The sequence below is a fragment of the Apteryx rowi genome, unplaced genomic scaffold, assembly GCF_003343035.1.
Source record: "Apteryx rowi isolate R43461 unplaced genomic scaffold, aptRow1 scaffold_1288, whole genome shotgun sequence".
NCBI classification, from domain to species: domain Eukaryota; kingdom Metazoa; phylum Chordata; class Aves; order Apterygiformes; family Apterygidae; genus Apteryx; species Apteryx rowi.
Window position 1 is genome coordinate 6,075 of NW_020447517.1, and position 15,551 is coordinate 21,625.

Genomic DNA, 15,551 nt, shown 5'->3' on the forward strand with positions numbered 1-15,551 from the left:
CCCCCCGCCGCCCCCCGCGCATAATGAGCCGTAATAAAGTCACGGGCCCTTGATTGCCGCCGGGGGGAGGGTCGGGCCGCGCTCCGCTAATTAGCCGCTATTGTGGGGACCCTGCCGCAGCCATCTGGGCGCTGCCGCCGCCCGAGCAGCTGCCGGCGCGGGGGGCACCCCGGCCCCGGTTCCCGGAGGAGGAGGAGGAGGAGGAGGAGGAGGAGGAACAGGTGCCCCCGCTGCCGCTAATCCCGGCGCCGCCGCCGCGGGCGGAGCTTTGCCCCGGGCGCAGCCCCGCTCCGCCGCCGGCTCCGGGACGTCCCGGGCGGGGAACCGGGGGGAACGGGGCTGCTCTCGGGGCTCGCCGCCCCCCGGACCGGCAGCCCCGCTCCCGGGCGAGGACTGAGTATTCCGGCCCCGGCGGCGGGCCCCGTCCGGGCGGCGGCGGCAGCGGCGGGGGGATCCGGTTACCGGCCCCGCGGCCCAGCTGTCGCCCGTCCCTCACCCGGGCGCCGGGGAGACCGCGGCCCCCGCTCCCCCCCCCCGGTGCCCCAGGCCCGGCCGCTGCTCGGTGCGTGGGGCCACGCGGGACCGGGCCGGGGGGCGGCTGCGAGCCGGGGCCGCCCCGTGTCTTTCAGCAGCGGCTCTGGCGGCGCGGCGCTGTCAGCGGGGGCCGCTCCGCGTTACACAGCGCAGAGCAGGAAGGCGGCGCGGGCCCCCCCCCCCCGGCGCATCCCGCGCCCCCCTCGCTTATCAGCGGCCCGGAGAGCGCAAGCAGCCTAATTCAAACCAACTGCGGGGCTGACGTTGGTAAATGAACATCCGCTGCCCTCGGGGGGGGGGGAGGTCTGGGACCCCCCCCCCCGGCCGGGCCCCGTCACTCGTCTGGGCCTGGGGCCTGCGGCAGGGCCCTGGCAGCCCCGCTGTGCCCCAGGCACCTCGCACCCCCCATCCTGCCAGTTAGCATCGCCCGGCACGGCAGGGCAAGGGGGGGGGACCAGGGGAGCATGGGGGGCAGCTGAGCCCAGGGGTGCAGGGGGGATCTGGGGGGTGAGGGTAAAACCGGGGTTGCAGGGGGAACCCAGAGATGCAGGGAGAACCTGGGGGTGCGGGGGACCCTGGAGGTGCAGGGGAGCCCGGGRGGCTGAAGATAAAGCTGGGGAGCAGGGGGACCCCAGGGGAGCAGGGGGAGTCCAGGGATGCAGGGAAACTCAGGGGTGCAGGGGGAGCCCAGGGGTGTTCCCTGGGAGCCCCGGAGGTTCAGGGAAGCCTGGGGGTGCAGGATGAGAACAAGGGGTTCAGGGAACCCGGGCTGCAGGGAGCCCGGGGGTGCAGGGAGCCCGGGGACACCCCTGGTGGGGGCCGTGGTGCCCGGGCCGGGGGCCAGGCTGGGCTGCGGGCAGGGGTGCTGCGCTCTCATGTCGTGCCCCCGCCTCATGCTCCAAGGGGGGTTATGGCCCCGGGCTCAGCGCGGCCCAGAGGAAACTCGAGCCCCCCGCTCTGCCCGGCCCTAACGCGGGGGCAGCCACCGAGCCCCCCCAGGGAAGGGCCACTCCGGCCCCAGTGCTGCGGGGTGGCCCCGGCTGCAGCCTGGGTCAAACTGCGGCCCCCAACTCGGCTCCCAGGAGCTCCCCAGCGGTGCAGGGACCCCAGGAGCCCTCCAGCCTTGCAGGGACCCCAGGAGCTCCCCAGCGGTGCAAGGACCCCAGGATCCAGGCCGGGCAGGCAGTAAGGGACAGGCTCGGCTGGGGGATTAACACGGCTGGGTCTGCTGGGGCGGCTCGACCCTCCAAGGGCAACGGGGACCCCGCAGCCCCCRCACCCAGGGCAGCCCAGCACTGCGAGGGGGGAACAGGGACTGGGGGGGATGGAGCAGTTGCAACCGTTCCCTGTGGGCTCCGTGCACGGCCAGGACGCTGTTCAGCCCCCCAGGCGCCCCCACCACTGCTGCCTTCCCTTAGCCCCACTGGCCCTTGCGAGGGCTCATCCCCATGGTCTCCATGGGGGATGCTGTGGGGTCGTGGGCCCCACAGAGGATGCTGCAGGGCCGTGGTCCCCATGGGGGATGCTGTGGGGCCGTGGTCCCCATGGTGGAGACACGTGTGCCCCTGCCAGGGTCGCCGGCACCGCCGCCTCCGAAGGCCTCTCAAAACCGGGCTGCACCATGAGGTGATCTTGGGGGGCAGCACGGGGGCGGCTGCTCGCGTCCCCCTGCCCCTCACCTGCCCCAGGGCTGCCAGGGCTGCCGGGGCCGGCCGGCACGCAAGTCCCAGCCCCGCGGTGCTCCGCAGGACCTCACAGCTATCCTGACCTATCCCGACGGGAGCTGGGGACCCCATCGGGGCAGCGCTCGGCACCCACCGGCTGCGGCCCCCTTGCAGCCACGCTCGGGCGGCCCCGTCTCCTGCTCGCCCTGACAGAGACAAATGAGCCGCCCGGGCTGCCGCAGCCTTCGCACCCCACTGCCGGGGCGCGCGGGGCAGTGCTGGGGTCCAGCATGCAGGGCTACTCCCGGGACACCCCCGGAGTGTGCGACTTGGGGTGCACAGGGACCCCACACTGCACCCGTCCGCACCGCCCCTGCCCCTCACCGTGGCCTCTGGCCCCGGCCGCCGTGCCGGCCCCATGCTGTCGGGGACAGCTGCCAGGCCGTGCCGCCGGGGCCGCGCTCGCCTGGCAGCCCGCGGCTCAGCGGGACCTGCCAGGGCGGCTCCGCGGGGGCCGCGATGGATGGGCGCCGCGAGGACGTGCGTGCCGGGATGCTGCCGGTGCCAGCCCGTGCTGCATCCCAGCCCCGCGCCTGGCCCTGCCGGCCGCTCCGGGTCCCGCCGGAGCACGCGGCCGGCTCCCTCCCGCCGCACCGGCAGCCCGGCCACCGCCGGCATGCCGGCACGGGCAGGCTGGCTTATGGCTGTCGTGGTGGGAATGAGCTGTCATGTCGGAGCGGGGAAATTACCCCGTAACGAGGCGCGCTGGAGATTAGGCTAATGAGAAAATCAAAACACAATTTAATTCCTGTCACCGCCTGATCGTCTTTAAACGACTCCGTGCGGTTCTGACAGGCCTGCACGCTGTGCCCGCGCGGCCCCCGGCGCGGTGCGGCTCGGCGCCCGCTCCCGGCCGGCCCCGCGCACCCGCCCCGGCACCGCCAGCCCCGCGGTCGCGCGGAGGCAGCCCGCGTGCAGCCGGCTCCCCGGCCCCCCGGTGCGGCCGTGCCGCATCCCGGCTGCCCGGCCCCGCGGGACAGCGCCGACGGGAAGGCCATCGCCTGGGGCTTCCTGCCTGCTTCCGCCAGGATGTGGGCACCGGAGGCTGGCACCGCGATGCCCCGGCACCGCCGTGGGGCCAACATTGTCTCGGCGGCGTCGGATCGGGGGGCAGGCACCTTCCTGCCGGACGGAGGGGCTGCAGCAGCCCCAGCACGCAGCCTCGGGGGCCTGGGAAAGTGGCGCTGCCGCACGGAGCCTATTCCCACCCCGTGCGTCACGGGACGGCCATGGCGGTGGGAAAGGGCGCCAGGGCCGGCGTCCGGCTCGGCCACCCCTAGCCGTGCAGCCGGCTGCATTCGCAGCCCCTGCCGCAGTGCTGTCCCTGCCCTGCGCTGGGATGCCGGGGATGGACGTGGTCCCCTCGGTGAGCTCGGCGGACCCCGGGCTGATGGTCCCATCGGCACTGATGCCAGGGCTGCAGCCCCGAGCCAGCTGCCCGGCTGGGAGCAGCACCGGGACCAGGTGCCGGCAGCCAGCAGGGCACCGGGGCAGGTGTCGCTGGGCCCCTCTCCGGGAGCGCCGAGGGAGGGCGAGCGGCGGGGGCCGTGGGAGGACGGGCGAGGTGGGACGGCCAGGGCGCGCTCTCACCTTCRCCGGTTTATCTTGGACGGCGGCGTTTCCTCCGGCCCTTTGTTTGCGAGGCTGCGCGCCGCCTGCGCCCCACCCTGCCTTCCTCCCGCAGCCGCCCGCCGGGCACGGCGCTCCGGGATGCGCGCCGGGATGCACGGGGCTGCAGCCCCCAGCCTGCCCCGCAGCGCCTGCGGGCCCAGCCGGCCACAGAGGCCTCTCGATGCCTGCGGGATGCTGCCCGTCGGCGGCGCCGTGCTGGGCTCTCCGCAGCCCCAGTGCATGCGCACGCAGGGTGCGTGCAAGGCTGCACGCTGGCCGGGGTGCTGCCCGGGGCCCCGGGGCCCCGCCGGCGCACGGGTGCCGCAGCGCTGGGCCCGGCTGGCCCCGCTATTGTTGTGGCCACGGCCCTGCGCGGCCTTTGAAGTTGGCGAGACTTCCTGCCCCGAGGTTTTATGGCCCGATCTGTCTGCACCGCGCGCTTCCCCCTGCCCATAAATCACTCGGCGCTGGGAGGCTCGGGGGAGAGCGGCGCGCCCAGCCGCGCACCCGCCGCCCCGGCCCCGCGGTCGCGCCGGGACCTGTGTGGCCACGCAGGGATGGAGCCGGTGCCAAGTCCTGCCCTGTCGCCGGTGCACGGTCCCCGCCGTGGTGCCTTGCAGGAGGTGTCCGGGAGCATGGAGGGGGCACACTGGGGTCTGCCCGCGCCCACAGCCGGCACCGCGGTGCTGGGCAGAGCTGCCGCCTGCGGGCATGAGGCAGCGGCCGCTGGGCTCTGCCGGCTCYGGTGCCCCTGCGGCCCCTGAGGAGCCCGGCAGCAGGGACCCTTGGGCCCGTGCGCTCTCCCACGCGCCCCATCTCGGGGGCTGGTGCCGGCCCTGCCCTTGCCAGCGCCCTTGTCTCGGGGGACAACACCCCGCCAGCACCGTCCCGCGGCCCCGGCCCCGGCCGTCCTCCCCCACCACCTCCCCGTGCAGTAAAACAGGCAGCGGTTTAACTAGCGGGACCCGAGGTCAGGCTTTCAGGGCTGCGYGCCGCACGATTGGAAACACCGGTTGCAAAGACAACCGAGCGCAGGCTCGGCCCTGTCCCGATGCACCACGAGGTGCCGTCCTGTGCCGGGGTGCAGGACGGTGCAGGACGGTGCTGAGGCACAGGGCGATGCCCACAGTGCAGGATGGTGCATCGTGTGCAGGGATGGTGCTGGGGCGCAGGACAGGGCCTCGTGTGCAGGGATGGTGCATCATGTGCAGGATGGTACTGGGGTGCAGGATGGTGCATCGTGTTCAGGGATGGTGCTGGGGCACAGGACAGGGCCTCGTGTGCAGGGATGGTGCCCAGGGTGCAGGATGGTGCCGGGGCGGTCAGCCTCATCCCCGTCCCCCGCGCTCCCACGGCTCCCCCGGCTCCTCCGGCCCCGGGCGCTGCCCCGGCTGCCCCGTGGCTTCCGGCTTGACTCAGCGCAGACGCGGCGAGGGCTCGCCGAGCAGTTACCTTTGCTATTCAGAGCATTTCCTGGGTTTTATTGTCTTCCCCTCCTTGTCCCACCTTCCTTGCAGGAAGCCCTGGGTCCCGGCGGAGCCAGCGGCTCCGTGCCCGGCAGGACCGCGCTCCCAGGCCCCGCGGAGGCTGCAGCCTCCCCGCACCGCCGTGGTGAGAAGCGCGGCCGGCGCTTGCACCCCGAGCCGCCGGGCGCCGCTCGCAGGGGCTGCACCGCCGAGGGCCCCGGGGGGGGGAGGCTGCTCCTTAGGGAGCCCCCGGACCTGCTCCGCGACACTGGCTCAGGGCAGCAGCCTGGTGCAGGGGGCTCCGGTCCCGGGAAACACCGCGGCTCGGCCGGTGCCGCTGGCACGATCGCCCCCCCCCGTGAAAGCCCTTCTCTGCTGGGTCCCTTTGCCCTCAGCGCTGGCCGCCCGGCTGCAGCGCGGCGGGGTCCCGGCAGCCCCTGGGCCGCTCAGCCGCTCCTCCTCCTCCTCTGAGACCTTCCCTGCCCGGGCTGCAAGGCCCCCCATCCCCCTGGGAAGTGCCACGCCATCGCGGAGGAGACCCTGCGCCTGGCAGGGCGCGGATGCAAAGGCAGGGTAACGCGGCTGGGAGCGGATGCCGCGGGGGGGCGGCGAGCCCCGTTTCCCAGCCCTGTGTTAATGCTACCCCTCGCCCCCCCCCCCCAGAGCGCGGGGGGACCCAGGCATCCGGACGAGGACCCAGCCGGGCCCGGAGCAGAGGGAGGGCCGTGCCGCGCCGTGCCGCGCCGTGCCTTGGGGCAGAGGCTGGGCCGGAGGAAGAAGAGCCGTCGCAGAGGAAGCCCCATCCTTCCTCCTGCTCCCGCTCCCATCCCGGCTCTATTCTTAGCCCTGGTCTGTCCTGCATCCTCCCTGCCGCGGGCCAGGGGACATTCCCCATCCACGCCTGGAGCGGGGAGCCTTCGGGAGAGCAGCCCTCTCGGGTCCATGGGGATGGGAGAGCCGGGGGACCCTGCCGCGGGGACCCTGCCCCGTCCCTGCACCCTGGGCCGTTGTCCCCTCTCCTGGCCAGCTCCCCAGATGCAGCCACAACGCTAGACCCCGACAGCTGTGCCATCCCGGCCGGCTCCATGCTGCGCGGCATGGCGCGGCACAGTGCAGCACGACATAGCGCGGCACGGCTYGGCACGGCACGGCATGGTGTGGCACAATGTGGCACGGTGCAGCACAGCATAGCGCAGCGTGGCACAGCATGGCACGGCTTGGCATGGCACAGTGCAGTGCAGCATGGTGCTGCATGGCACGGTGCAGCATGGCAGGGTGCAGCACGGCATAGCGCAGCACGACACGGCACGGCACGGCATGGGGAGGCTGGGGGCCGGGGAGCCAGCTGCGGAGCGTGGACGCCGTCCCACGTGCTAGGGCAGGGCCAGGCCTGTCTGTGCACCAGCATCAGCCCTCGTGCAGACCCTGGCCCTGCCGGGGGTCCCTGCCCTCTCCTTCCCCGCGGACCGGCCCCGGGGAACCGTGGCGTGGGGCTGGGGGAGCTGGCGCAAGGGCCCATCCTGGTGCCCGGGGGCCCGGGGCCAGCCGCGCTCTGCAGAGCCCCTCGGGGGGACGGGGCTGCCGGGACCCCCGCCGCTGTGGCGAGCCGGGCTGCGGGTGCAAACGGCCGCGCACGCGGCTCYGTGCGCCCACCCAGCCGGGGCCGGCTCCGCACGCAGCTGTGGACGGGGCCTGGGCTGCGTGGGGGCCCCTTCCCACGGAGGAAGGGGGCTGAGCCGCCTCGGGGGCTGGGGGCCTTAGGGGGCCCGTGCCAAGGCCCTGGGGTGGCACGGCGGTGCCCCTCGCTCCGCAGACCGGGGGACGGGGTCCGTCCTGGCCCCGGGAGCCTGGGGACGGTGCTTCTCCTGCCGCGAGGACGCTGGGGACGGGGCCATGCGGGGACGGGGCCCCGGGACGATGCTGCAGCTCTCTCGGTGTGGGCTCGGGTACGGCACCTGCGCAGGAAGGGGCATCCTGGTGGCAGCGCGCCTCCCGGTACGGGGACACCGGGGACACGGGGGACACCGGGGACAGTGCCTATCCCTGCCCTGTGGCCCTGGGAACGGTGTCTGTCGGGGATTAGGGGCCTGGGAACCGTGTCCCTGTCCCCCCCCCCCCATACGGGGACCTGGGGACACATCCCTCCGGGTTCGGGGCGCGCTCCTGCGGGCTCGGGGACCGTGCGCCCCGGCGGGGTGTCACGCGTGACCCGCCGCGTCCCGGGCCTGCCCTGGGGCCGTCCCCGCGGCGCAGCGGGGTCAGCGTGCCGGGAGCGCCGCATTCCTGCTCCCCGGCTCGGCCGATCGGGTTACCCGCAGGCATGAGCCCGGCCCGGCCCCGCCGATTAATCTTCCCCTTGTAACACTTTGTAATTTGCCATTACAAAGCCCATTAAACGCGCTGGCTGGTCCCAGGCCGGGCGCGGGGGTGGGGGGGGGCTCGTAAATACGGGCCGTGTCAGGAGGCAGGTACTTAGAGCCCTTGCACGGGGGCCACGGGAGCAGGCTAAGAAAACAGCGTGATGGATGGGGACGGGAGCGCTCCCCTTTCATCTCGGCCCCGGCCCTGCTGGGACTGATTACGGCCCGGCCGGAGGGGGAGGCGGCAGGGCCGCGGCCAGGCGTGCACAGAGCCCCCCCCCCCCCCCCCCAGCCGGGGCGCCCCGGGATGCGCGGAGCCCGCGGACGGTGCTGCGGAGCGCGAGCGGGGCGGCGAGGGAGCGCGTGCAATCAGCCGCCAGACGGAGACGCGGCGTTTCAATAACGTGCAGAATTGATTTAGGGAGAGCGGGACTGCCGCGGTGTCGGGAACGGCAACATGAGCCCCCCCCCCCCCCCCAAGCCCTTGCCGGCGTGCAGCACCCTCTGGCCGCCCTGCTCCGAGCGTGCCCGCGGGGATCCCAGGCAGGGCTGGCGCCGTGGGCTGCGCGCGGCCCCCGCTTCGCCCCACGCCTCCCTGGGGCACGCTGATAGCACGAGGGCAGGGAGGGCTCCCGGCTGCACGCAGAGGGCCAGCGTCAGGGCTGGGCACAGCCAGGCCCCTGCGTATGGGGCCCCGGGCGGCGGAGCTTGCACAGCGCAGGCCAACGCGAAGGGCTGGCAGCAATCCCCCTCCTGCTGCTGCTGGGCCTGCGTGCGCGTGTGCATACGAGTTCACACGCACTCGTGCACGCACGCCCCAGTGCCCGTGTGCATGCAGGTGTGCATGCGCAAGCACCCGTGGGCCTGCACACGCAGCTGCTCGCGGGCATGCACACGCTCCCATCGCCGCATGCACGTGCGCAGGCACCAGCACACACACACGTGCATGTCCTCATGCATAAGCTCACGCACATACGTAACCATGCAAGGGCAAATACCACTGCGTGTTCATGCACACACACACACACACGCGCCCACATGCTCACACATGCAAAAAGCCCAAACGTGTGCACAGAGATGTTGGCGGGCATGCACGCAGCCATGCAAATACTGCAGTCATGCATGCACATGCGTGCACAGGTACCCACATGCAGGCGTGAGGGCCCAACGGTACCCACGTGCATTGCACACACACACGTACCCACATTTGCGCACGCCCGCATCTGCAGAAATCGCTACCTGTGYGCGCGCACGTGCACGAGGCTGCGTGCATTGCTCTGCGTGTCTGGAGCGCCGGGGGGAGCCTCTCCCTGCGGCTCAGCCAAGGCCCCATCCCCACGGCCGTCCGGAGCAGGACGCCCCACTGCCGCCTCCGTGGGGCTGCCAGCCCCCCCCAGCCCGTGATGGCACCCCCACGAGGCCGGGGCACCCACCGGGTGCTGTGCCGGGACAGGGCAAGGCCAGCTGGGGCTCTGGGCAGGGGGGTTGGGGGTCCGGCCGGACCCGCCTGCTCCTGTCTGCCGCCCCACGTCCCCCGCGACGCCGCCCTGAGTGACAGCCCGCGCCGGGGGGGCAATCGATGGCCGCCCCCGGCGGCGCCGTGCCCGCGCCCGCGTGAGACGCCTGCCCCCCCCCCAGCCGCCGCYGCCGCGTTTCGCTGAACTTTTCTTTTTAATTAACCTCTCGGCGGCGCGGCCCGGCAGCCTTGTCGGGGTTAATGATATCACTGACCCGCTGCGTGGCGGCCCCGATCGATCCCCCCGCCCCGCGCCGCCGCCAGCCGCTACGCCGCTGGAAACCCAACGCGTGCCGCGCCGTGCCGTGGTGTGCCGTGCCGTGGTGTGCTGCACCATGCCGTGCCATGCCACATTGCACCGTGTCATGCCATGGCATGCTGCATCATGCCATGCCGCGCCACACCGTGACGTGCCGTGGCGTGCTGCGCCATGCCATGCCATGCCGTGTTGCACCATGCYGTGCCATGTCGTGCTGCATCATGCCGTGCCACGCCACGCCATGCAGTGCCATGCCATGCTGTGCTGCACCACACCGTGCCGTATCCTGCTGCACTGCGCCATGCCGTGCTGCACCATGCTGTGCAGTGCCGTGCCGCATCCGCACCACATCCTACTCCCGGGCTGCCCCAGCGCCAGGCAGGGGATGGAGCCCGGAGGCCCCCCGCGYTCCCCACCGCCCCGATGGGATGAGGCCGCGGCAGTGCCCGGCGGGTGCCCYGGCCTGGGCGATGCTCCCAAGTGCCGGCAGCAATCATGCGCCGTGGCCTGAGCCCCGCAGCCCTCCCCGGCAGCACCCGGCRCCCGGTCCAGCCCCCAGTGCGCAGGGCAGCTCTGCGGCACGGCGTGGGCCATGCAGCACCAGCCGGCCGTGGGGCACCGGGAGCACTGTGGGCACTGGGAGGGCCGTATTGGGCTGTGGGGCACTGGGGGACTGGGAGGCAATGGAGGGACTGGGGGACCCCGAGAGGCCTGGGGCATGAGGGGCTGGTGGGACACGGGGGGCTGTGGGGCGCCGGGGGAGGTCTCTGGCACACGAGGCCTGCACAGCTCGTTGCAGCTGGCCGGCTGCAGCCCCTGCTCCGTGCCGCGGGATCCGCGCAGGGGCCCGTTCCCAGCCCCGCCGTGCCGCGCCGCGCCGCCCGCCGTCCCGGCACCGACCCCCACAGCAGCGCCGCGGTCTCGCGCCCGGGGGACCGGGCAGGTCCCTGGGCAGCCCCACGCACCCCGGCCAGCGCGACACCCGGGGGCCGGGGGCTTCACCACCCCGAGCGCTCCCAGCAGCCGCAGCCAGCGGAGGGACCGGCCGGCGGCCGCCTCGCACATCCTGCCGGGATGCCCCAGCCGCCTGGGAGCGCCAGGACCCGGCATGGGAGGAGGCTGATGCTGGGTGACTCTGGGTGATGTTGGGTGATGCTGCATGATGCTGGGTGACACTGGGTGACTCCAGGTGATGCTGCATGATGCTGGGTGATGCTGGGTGACACTGGGTGACTCCGGGTGATGTTGTATGATGCTGGGTGACACTGGGTGACACTGGGTGATGTTGAATGATGCTCGGTGACTCTGGGTGATGCAGGGTGATGCTGGATGATGCTGCATGACACTGGGTGACACTGGGTGATGTTGAATGATGCTCGGTGACTCTGGGTGATGTTGGATGATGCTGGGTGATGCAGGGTGATGCTGGGTGACTCTGGGTGACGCTGGGTGATGCAGGGTGATGTTGGGTGACTCTGGGTGATGTTGGGTGACACTGGGTGATGCTGGCACCATTTGGGTCCTGGCTGCTCCATCCATGCCACTGCACAGCATCTGTCCGCAGCCCCCGTCCGCTGGGAGCTGCATCCCGCCAGCGCACGTCCCCTCCGCGCGGGACCAGAGGCGGGGGACACGCGGGCCGCGGCCGCCCCACTCGGCGCTCAGGTGCTTTAAGCGGCTGCTCGTTTATCTTGCGCGCGCGGCGCGGAGCTGTCAGCGGCTCAGACGAGCCGTTTCCTCCTCTCGTGGCCGGCGAGGGGCGAGCTGCCGTCCCCCCGCCGCTCCCAGCCCTAATTGAAGCCGCATGTCGGCAGCCACAGCGCGGCCCCGCGGCAGCACCCGCCRCCCGGAGCCTGGGGCCGAGGGGCTCTGGCAGCAGGAGCAGCCGCCCTCCAGCTCCCACGGCACCTCCGCCACAGCCGGCGCGGGGCAGGAGCGGGGACTGTGCCCACCTGGCCCAGCCGTGGGGACGGGGATGTCCCTGCTCGTCCTGGCCATGGGGACGGGGATGTCCCCTCTCATCCCGGCCATGGAGATGGGGATGTCCCTGCTCATCCTGGCCATGGCAATGGGGATATCCCTACTCATCCCAGCTGTGGGGACGGGGATGTCCCTACTCATCCCAGCTGTGGGGATGGGGACTTCCCTGCTCATCCCGGCCATGGGGACGGGGATGTCCCTGCTCATCGGGACAGGGATGTCCCCGCTCAGCCCCGCTCTGACCCAAGGCCAGCGGGGAGCAGCCCCGCAACGCCCCGGGAGGAGGGGAGCAGCGTTTGCTCATGGCCAGAGGCTTTGAAATGCAACCACCCCCCCGGCCATTTGGCCAGAGTTTGGCCCAGGCCCATATGGAGGCCGCGGCAGCAGGGAGGGGGTCTCAGGGGGAGGGCGGCAGCTGGCCCCCGGGTCCCCGTCCCCAGGCCACGCCGCTTCCCCCCGTGCACGGTGCGGCGTGGCCCAGCTGCCCCGCGGGGACACGGCCGGCGTGCCGCACGCGTGTGCATGTGCCGCCTGTGCGTGGGTGTGTGCAGGCAGCGTCCGCACAGAGCATTGCGCGCCTGCACCCGCACACGCAGGGCTGTGCATCCGTGCGCGYGTCCCCGTGCACAGGCGTTGCGTGTCTGCACGCACGAGCGCCGTGCGTCGTGCACGGCTGCAGCAGCGCACGCGGCTGTTGCGAGACTATTGGGGTGTGCGTGCACACGCGCGCAGCCAAGACGCATGCGGGGCCCTGCATTTTGTGGGCTGCCCCACGCAGCCCCCCCGCCCACCCCTCGCCCCCGGTGCTCCGCCGCGCACCGCTTCGGTAAGCCGCAGGGCAGCCGGCGCTTGTGCGCTCGAGGTCAGCGCGTGTTAATGAATAGATCATTTGCCAATAGCCCCTGGCTGGGGATCCCCGGCGTCCCCCCCCCCCCCGGGGCTCCCCGGGAACATTAACATGCCGTTTACCCGGGGCGAGGTGTAATCGCATTAGTCGTCACTTCACACACATCCACCCCGGGCCCTGGGAACAGGGTTAGGATTTATTGCCAATAATTGGCCCGGCCTCCTCCCCCGGCACAAGGGCGCAGGGCGCTCAGGGCCGTGCACAGCGGCTCCTCCCTTAATGTCCCGCCTGCCTCCGCTACTGACAGTTTAATTTTGCACCGAGCTATTCCCCTTATTAAAGGAAAATTCATTTGCAAGCAATTTCCATGTGCAAACTGCTCTGCATTTCTAACTGCGGCGCGGGGCTGCGAGCGCCCCTAATTGAATTGCTGCCAGGCGCTTCGTCACGGAGCCGGCATTATTGAAATGGATTCGCTAAATAATAGATCAGGGGCAGCACGCAGCGCCGGGGCGTAAGCATATTAGAGGGCTGAGCTGCCGCCTCCCGCCCCTAATCACGTTACGCCGGCACGGGGAATCGCGGCACGGCACGGAGACACCCCGAGCGCGGGGGGTGTCCCGCCGGGCTGCCGGCCGGAGCGTGGGCACGGATGGGAGGCCGGGCAGAGCCAGGGGTGCCCCGAGCCGTGGGTGCCCCCGCTGCGGGTGGTGGAGGGCCTGGTGCTGGGGGGCAGCACGGCTCCGGGTGCAGCCTGCTCTGCCCTGCCTGCACCCCCGGGAGCCTGCGGGTCCGTGGAGGGGACCGGAGGTCCAGCCCGGGGCCAGATGCAGCCTCTGGGAGCAGGAAGGAGAGGGGCTCCCTGCCCAGCTGTGCAGGGGACCCGGGCCCACTGCCTCCGAGCTGGGGCTTTAGGGACAAGGGCGCTGCCTGGGCTGCTCCGAACAGCCGGAGACCCTGGAGGCACCGTTCCCCCAGCTGGAGACTCTGTGCTGGGCTGATGTCCGGGGCCTTGGCGAGGCAGGGGGCTGCACGGCGTCCGGTGGGGTCAGGGCAGCCCCAAGCCACTGGCATGGCCATCCCAATGCACACATCCTGTCCCGTGCCCTGCACACAGTGCTCAGTCACTGCACGCATTGCTTAGACCCTGCACACAGTGCCCAGGCCCTGTATGCGGTGCACAGACCCCGCACACAGTGCTTAGACCCTGCATGTGGTACCTGGACCCTGAACACAGTGCTTAGACCCTGCATGCAGTGCCCAGACCCTGCACACAGTGCTCAGTCACTGCATGCATTGCTTAGACCCTGCATGCAGTGCCCAGACCCTGCACACAGTGTCCAGACCCTGCACACGGTATCCAGACCCTGCACATGGTGCCCAGACCCTGCACATGGTGTCCAGACCCTGCACACAGTGCCCAGACCTGCATGCAGCGCTCAGTTGCTGCATGCAGCACCCAGATCCTGCACGCAGTGCCCAGGCCCTGCACACGGTGCCCACACCTGCACGCGGCGCTCAGTCACTGCACGCGGTGCCCAGGCCCTGCACGCGGGTGCCCAGCCTCGGAGGAGCCGTGTGGGTGACGGGATGGGCGCTGGCCGCGCAGCGCCAGGGCATGCGGCGGCGACCCCAGCACCATGCGAGCGCCCGTGCAGCGACTGAGCCCTGCCGGGCCGTGGGCGCCTCGCCAGCGTGGGGCCGGCAGCCAGCCAGGGCGCTCTGCCCCGCTCGGCAGGAAACTGAAATTTTCCTGCAAAAATTCGGAGGTCCCGCTGTTGTCTGTTTGTTTCTCACTTTGCGTCCTGCTTTGGGGTGAAAAGCGTTTCCCGTCCTGTGTTCCCGGCTGACGCTTCCCCTGCCTGGCGGCGAGCCGGGCGCCGCGGCTCTGCCCTCACCGCGGGGCTGGGGGTCCCGGCAGGACGGGCCGGTGCAGGGGAGCCGGGTGGAGGATTTGCCCAAAACCCTGGCGAGCCGCGAGCCGGGCAGCCTGGCGCTACCTCCCCACCAGCCCGGCCGACGCGTTCCGGACCCCCCCCCCGGCCCAGGACTTTCTTCCTAGGCGAAGTTTCCCTCCGCGTCCCCGGAGCAGATGGGGTCGCGGGGCGGGGGGGGGGGATTTATCCGGCAGCGCAGGGTCGCTGCAAACCCCGCTCGGTGCAAGAAGGAGGAATTAGCCTAAGCGGCAATTTCCTGGCGCATGTCGCAGGCCATTAGCCGAGACAGAGCGCAGGGGTGAGCCGGGCCCGGGGGCCGGGGCAGAGCGCGCACGAGGGGCGCCTGCGCCCCGCTCCCCTCCGCCACGCACGGCCGCGCGTGGGGCTGTGCCGGCTCACGCGGCGGGAGCGGGTCGCCGCGGCTGGGCGCGCTCCCGGGAGCAGCTTTAAAAGCGCTCGGAAATAGGTTAAAGCCGCTGCTGAGGACCCCGAGCGCCCGCCCCGCAGCCGCGCGGCGTTTAACTGAGGTCGCGTTTGTCCAACGCCAGCTCGCGGCCGCGGGAGCCGCGTTCCGCCTCCGTCTGCAACGGCGGCCGGGTCCCCGCACCTGCTGCCCCCCGGTGCCCGTGCCGGTGCCGGTGCCGGCCCGCAGCCGCGTCCTTCTGCCGCTTCCGCGCCGCCGCCCAGCCCTCGCCTGTCCCCGCACCGGTGGCGGCAGCGCCCCGGGTACCGGGCGCCGGGACGGGGCTGCGCCCGCGCGACGCCTCGCGCTCTGTCCCGGGCGCGACGCGCGTGTCACCTCCTCGGCCGCAGCCCCGGCTCTGCTGGTGCCCCACGCGCCTCCCTGGGGCAGCGGTGCGAACACCCTGTGCCCTGTCCCTGTCCCCTGTGCCCTGTCCCTGTCCCCTGTGCCCTGTCCCTGTGCCCTGTCCCTGTCCCTTGTGCCCTGTCCCTGTCCCCTGTGCCCTGTCCCTGTGCCTTGTGCCCTGTGTCCCGTTCCCCTGTTCCCTGTGTCCTGTCCCCATCCCCTGTCCCCGTCTCCTGTGCCCTGTGCCTTGTGCCGAGCTGGGTCCTCCAACCCCCCACAGCCGGACTGGGCGCCCCTGCCCCCGCGGGAGCTGTGTCACTGTGTGTGTGTGTGTGTGTGTGTGTGCACATCAGGGTCTATGCACCGCGGTGTGCACATGTCAGTGTGTGTGTGTGTGTGTGTGTGTGTGCACACCAGTATCTATGCACCATGGTGTGCACGTGTGTGTGCGTGTGTGTGTGTGCACATCAGAATCTATGCACCGTGGTGTGCACATGTCAGTGTGTGTG